This window comes from Ixodes scapularis, unplaced genomic scaffold (assembly GCF_016920785.2).
Source record: "Ixodes scapularis isolate PalLabHiFi unplaced genomic scaffold, ASM1692078v2 PGA_scaffold0__279_contigs__length_252992795, whole genome shotgun sequence".
Lineage (NCBI taxonomy): Eukaryota > Metazoa > Arthropoda > Arachnida > Ixodida > Ixodidae > Ixodes > Ixodes scapularis.
Genome location: NW_024609835.1, coordinates 213,235,405 through 213,242,350, shown reverse-complemented (window position 1 = coordinate 213,242,350; position 6,946 = coordinate 213,235,405).

The following is a 6,946-nucleotide window of genomic DNA, read 5'->3' as shown; positions in this document are numbered from 1 at the left end:
TTGCTGGGCGAAATTGTTCCGTCTGAAGCGGGCCTTAAGGAACTGAATTCAAGGGCCGTGGAGCTCTGGGTGCAAGCCCACCTGGAAACATTTTTTTTTTCATTTTGCCTTTTTTAATATTTAAATATATATATATATATATATACATATATACTTTTTTTAAGTTTTAACGTATAGATGCATAATTTACACACAAATTCATTTTCAGAAGCGCTTTTATTCACACTCTGTGGCTTTCTAGTGCTTGCAATAGCTTCTCGGTGAGCTAATGCCAGCTCTGCAAAGGGAGAGGGATCTTCCCACGCTTTGCAGGCTGTAAAGCTGTGGCTTGCACAGCTCTAGTGTGTCACACCTCGCTCACTGGCTCCATCGCGAAGCATAGATGCTGCATGAGTTGCGCCACACTGTAAGGCCATATACGGTCGGGTGACAAACCTGGGACCATTTGTCACTGCACTCAGCTATGGTATGGTGGCATGGTCGGGACATGAAGCAGGGGTACAGCTTGGAAATTCTGATCTTCATGACATTTTAAACACATTTTTCATTACTTTTGTGCAGACTTGTACCGTACGCATTACAAGTAATCAAATTACTTGTAATCGATTACTTTTTGGAGTAATTTTGTAATGAGTTGATTACTTTTATTCGGCAGTAATCAGAAGAGTAATCTGATTACTTTTTGAAGTAATAAAATTACTTGTAACCGTTACAATTCGTCCACGAAACCCCCCCCCCCCCCCCGGCACACACCTTTTTTTTATGAAATGACAAAAATAAAATTTGCTTTTTTTTTTGTTCGAACGGAAAAAAGAAAAAAAATTTGCGGAACTGTAGGAAACGAGGTCACTCTCTTTCTATGTAGAGTTTCCCTGAAATGTCCGTTTTCTTCTATTTTTTTTTTTCGAGCTGGGATTGGGAGTGGAGAGCCTCAGGAAAGCCACAGTGCTCGACAACGGCCGTTCAGGGTGAAGTTTGAGGAAGCAGAATGTAGCTTTGTGAGTCCGTTCAAACCACGACCAAAGTTGGTCGTGGTTCAAACTAGCCCCCTCACGCACACACACACAGAAATAAAAAAAAATAAAAAAATCCTGCTTAGGGTACCTACTCGCAGCCCGTAGGAGAACCAGAACCGAAGAATGCCTAAAGCGGATGCAAAATTTAACAAAGGCAGTTGAAATATTTCCCAATTTCCCCTCGTAGTCTTTGTGACAAGCAATGTTTCGAGTTGAGAAGTGGTCGGGGCGATCTCTTCCGCTAATGGATACTTCACATGATCCGTTTCCAATCCTGGAGCTGCTGCTCTTTTGTATAACGTGCGAGCTCATCCACATGTGAATAATAAAACGAGCGACGCAAACTTTGAGCGAAAACCCTTGCTCAAGCTTAACAAGATCTAGAGCCCCCTCCGCCCCCCCCCCCCCCACACACACACACTGGCGAACGCCCAAATCATTAAACGTCTTCAAACGAATTCTACGCTTGTGTCCGCATTGTGAAGGTGTAACGACCACGAAGAGGGAGCCAGTTTTTCTTCTTCAATACTTGTGCAAATGTAAAATATAGGTTGGAAGTAGTTCATTGTTATGAGCGCTAAAGATGTAAGTCTTCACACAATAAAGTAATCGGAAAAGTAACCATTACTTCTTTAAGTAATGTCCAATTACTTTTGCCGTCGAGTAATCAAGTAATCTAATCGAATACTTTTTAGACAAGAGTAATAGTAATTGTAATCGATTACTTTTTTTAGTAACGTGTACAAGACTGCTTTTGTGTCGAATTGTCAGCATTCTAAAGGTGAGAAAGCAAGCAGCAGCGACAGCAAGAAAAGAAAAATTTAAGACCGCTTTCACCCAGAATCAATTACGAGCACTAGAAACGCATGGAGTGTAATTAAAACGCTTCTAAAGGTGAATTAGCGTATAAATTAAGTTCTTGTGCCTCAAAAATACAAAAAAATGTAAATATAGTTATAAGGATAAAAATATACACCAGGAGGACTTAAACCAAAACTACAGTCTGTAAGTTTCAAATTTGACACCTTCAACCACTTGGCCACCACCCAATTTTATTTCCAGGTCATTCATCGAGGTATATGAATTTTGTTTGCAGCTGTCGGCTGCAAGAGAGATTGCCTTATTTTCATTTACTTTACTATTTACACCAAATATGACAAGTGATAAATAATAGAACCTCATTTGGTTGGCCGAGGCACTGTGCTTGCATCAAGGCAAACTAGCCTGTCTTGCTGGGTTCATATTTTGTTTCATCACCTGTTTAGGATTCTGTTGTCGCTCATCAAAAGAAGAAAAAAAAGACTGACTAATTCTGACTTATTCTGGTGTGCAGGTACCCTTGGCAGTAAACTCTGCTAAATGGGGCAGAATATAGATACTTTTTTTTCGCAAATATGCATCGTTTTAGCAAAATGAGCTACACTATTTGACTAACGTGAAACAGAACGAGCCTCTCTACTTGGGTCTTTTTTTCATTTCTCGCAGGCACTATTTCCTGCTTTTTGTGGTTTGTATCAGACTTTTGTATTCTGCCCGGCCAAAGCATCTGTGTTACACTAAGACTGGGTTCTTTAGGATATCTATAGGTATTCTTCGCAGCAAATGGCTTCCAATCAGGAACACGAGCTTGTTCTCGGCCACCGAGAGCAAGTGTTTTTAAGGAGAGCTATTGCCCGCCTATATGAGTTTTGTATTTCATTTCTCTTGAATGCCATAACCTATGTGTAGTGGTCTTGCATTAGTATTTTGTTTTCTGTCTTCTGCAAAAACACCCAAGTTTGACTAAGACCGGGTTCTTTCTTATACATGCAGGTCTTGGTGGCAAGCACCAGCCAATCAAGGCCAGAAGTTTGCTCTTTGCCGTGCACGGCAAGTGTTTTCAAGGAGAGTGATTGACGGCTATCTGAGTTGTGCGTTTCATTCCTCACAGACACTCTATGTCCTGTCTTTATAGTGGTCTTGTGTCAGGCTTTTGTGTCTCTGTCCGGTCAAAGCATCTCTGTTAGACTAAGACTCGGTTCTTTAGGATATCGGCAGGTATTCTTTGCAGCAAACGGCTGCCAATCAGGAACACGTGTTTGTTCTCGGCCACCGAGAGCAAGTATTTTCAAGTGAGCTATTGTCCGCCTATATGAGTTTTGTGTTTCATTCCTCTTGAATGCCATAACCTATGTGTAGTGGTCTTGCATTAGTATTTTGTTGTCTCTCTTCTGCAAAAACACCCAAGTTTGACTAAAACCGGGTTCTTTCTTATACATGCAGGTCTTGATGGCAAGCACCAGCCAATCAAGGCCAGAAGTTTGCTCTTTGCCGCGCATGGCAAGTGTTTTCAAGGTGGGTGATTGATGCCTATCTGAGTTGTTTGTTTCATTCCTCACAGACACTCTATTTCCTGTCTGTATAGTGGTCTTGTTTCAGGCTTTTGTGTCTCTGTCCGGCCAAAGCATCAGTGTTAGACTAATCATTGGGATATGTGCAGCAATTCTTGTCAGCAAGTGGCTGCCAATCAGGAACACGAGTTTGTTCTCGGCCACCAAAAGCAAGTATTTTCAAGGCGAGCTGTTGCCCGCCTATACGAGTTTCAGCATTCATCAAGGAGCGCAAAATCAAAGCCCGGGGGTTGGCCATTGCAAAAATGTTGACTCGGAAGCGGATAGGGACGAAGCTTTATAAAAGTATCCACCTGCTTCTACAAGTCAAACCAAAACTAAGAATGTGGGTTCCATTTGAAAAAAAGAAACATTGTGAGCCCGAATTAACTAGGGAACGGCACGGAGTAAACAAGCCACGGTACGAGTATGCTTGGTTCAGGCGTTTGTAGGGGTGGTAGATGACTCGGTGTTTTCTAAAAAAAATATATTTTTTTCTAAAAGTGTGGTGGTCGAATATTCAGGGATGGGCATTGAGTCGGGATGTTAAGGCAAAAAATTTCATCCACATGCCGGGATTCATGTGCCTTGTGCCCCTAGCGAGGGGGACAAGGCCTTCAAAAGTTTGGGTTCGCAAAAGGGGTTCGTCAGTATTGACGTCTCATTTTACATCATACGTCTCAATTTAAAACGCACTACAAATGACATGCCTGAGCTTCGTTTGGGTGTACTTCCTCTCAGCAAGTATATGGTTCTGTCTCAAAAAAGTCTAATCTGATGTTGACCACTCCTCAGGTCTCCACCGACGATTCATCAGGACGGGACCCAACCGGGAAACTAGGGAGGAACGGCTTAAGCAAGGGAGGCTACATATACGACAGCTTCTTGCGGACAAGAAACGAAAATAGATAGATGGTGGGTGTTTCATTTGCTATGCCTTTTGGCGTGCACATTGTTTGTTGTGTTTCAAGATTCCTGCACAGTTCGGTTTCAACTATTGTAAAATACCGAGCATGCGCCCAGGTCGCAGGAGCGCGCCTACCCTCTGATTCGGAACGATCCGCGAATAAGCAAAGGGCATACCAGACATCCATCCACCTGTTTTGAGCCGGGCTAAAAATATTGAAAGAGCACATCAAGTGCCAGGTGCTGTGGCGTCTTTGCCACAATAGCGCCAGTGGCAGAGCTGACAGATCCGTGACTGGCGCATGCCATGGCATGGCCTTTGGGAACCAGGGAATCGAGATTAAAGAAGTAGCGCAGAAATTGGAGGCGAGTGGTGAAGGTGAGCAGAGTTAACAGAAAACGAGGACGAAGGGAGTTCCGTCGCATGAGGCATCTGTGTCCCGTGCATGTAATTTTGAGTGTGCTGTAGGTGGCTACCCAAAAAAATTGTTACTTGGACGTAACTAATCGCAAATCTCTCTTGCAGTTTCCACGGCCCATAAGCCAGCCGGCGCCAGTTCGTTCTCGTTCAAAGGTGAGGATTCTAGATTTTCTAGATTGCTCTGAAGCAGCAATACTGAAGCCAGACAAGCGGTACGGCATATTTAATTGACAGAACGACTGGGGACGCTTTCACTGAAGCTTGTTTTGCTGCAATACACGTGTGTATTGCAGCAATACAAGTTTCAGTGAAAGCGTCCCTAATCGCTCTGAGCTCCGTCAATTAAATGTGCAGTACCGCATGTCTGTCTGGCTTCAGTGTTTCTGTAGGCGACAAAACGTGTGCCCAGTTTTGTCACAAGAGGCATATTATGTCACGCACATGTAATTTTGAATTTATCCGGCTTAGTGTGCTGTAGGTGGCTGGTCAAAGAAATTGATACTTGGACGCAGCTAATCGCAAATCTTTCTGACAGTTTCCGCAGCCTAAGAGCCAGCAGGTCCCAGTTTGCTTTTCTTCAAAGGTGAGAATTCCAGATTCCCGAAGCAGGAATACTGGAGCCATACGACCGGTACAGCATTTCTAATTGACGGAGCTCAGAACGACTGGGAGCTCCTGCATTGAAGCTTATTTTTCTGTAATACAAGCGGGCGACATTGACACGTGCCCAGTTACGTCGCAAAAGGATATCTATGATACTGCTTCACAGCGCAAAGATCAGACACACTTAAAAGTAATTTCACGAATACACAGGAAGAACACTCACGCAGCGCTGACTGACAACTCAAGTGTATTATGCATCATCTTCATCTTCCTTCACTCCGATGCTAATGGCAGTGAAACAAAAAAACAAGGATCATATGAAAAAGGGAAAAGGAAAGAACGGAAAAAGGATTAAAACAAAATATAGAAGGAAGAAAAATAATGAATTCCCTGTACAGCGGACATTGCTACTGTGCTTTTGCTATATAGTTCAACTCTTTTTCCGTTAAGGCTAGCGAAGGAGTGCTAACACATATTCTATCTAGCCTTATAATGTTAGCGGTTTATACTATTTCCCGCGTCAGTTTGTCTCTGCTCCGTCCCAGTATGGTGCATTTGTCCAGGAGGGGAGAACATTCACACTCTGCAGTGGATGCCTAAATGACCCGAGTTGGCATTTATGGCATTGTTGTTATGCTCACGAAGTTGGTCATTTAGACCGCGACCCGTCTGTCCGATGTAACACTTGCCACATGTGAGGGGGAAGGAATAGATTACTCCCTCATTGCATTGAATAACCAACTCGCCCAAGCTGAAGTCCTGACCAGGATGTCTATGTCCCGCGCATGTAATTTTGAATATTGCAGACTTAGTGTATTTTACGTGGCTACTCAAAGTAACTGCTACTTGGACGCAACTAACCGCAAATCTCTCTTGTTGTTGCCAGTTGGAAGTTTGTGTTTGTCCGTCCTTTCTTGTTTTCTTCCTCAAGTTTACTCTCTTCCAGTTTCCACGGCCTACAAGCAAGCAAGCACCAGTTCGTTTTTCCTCAAAGGTGAGCATTCCAGATACTCTAGTTTGGTGCGAAGCAGGAATAGTGAAGCCAGACGAGCAGATACGTATATTTAATTGACCGAGCTCAGAATGATCTGTGGCAGTGGCATTGAAGCTTATTTTTTCACAATCAAACGCAGACATAATTTTGAATCTATCCGGCATGGTGAAGGATTGCTACTTGTCGCAAACTAATCACAAATTTTTATTTTGCAGCTTCTATATGGCTACAGCCAGCAGGTGCTGCTTTCATTAAGGTGAGGATTTCACATTCTGTTTTCAAACATCAAGTTTTTGAACGAGAGTCCTAAACAATTAACTTTCTTTTGCAGTAAATACAAGATCCTCCAGTTCAGGAATATGTTAAATATATTTTGTATGCATAAGTCCAGTGTTTTGCTTCTTTATTTACAATTTGACAACAGCAACATTTTTTTTTAATTTATCACTCAGAAATACACACAAGAAGAGATTGCGTTGCAGAGAAATGTTGCGCTGAACGTGATATTCCAACTCGTATATAGTTTTATTGGTAGCCAATATAATATATTGGATTCCATTATCCATAATACGCCGAGTATATTGGAATCGTAAACCCTTATTGGATCCCCATACGACACATGGGGATCCAATAAGGG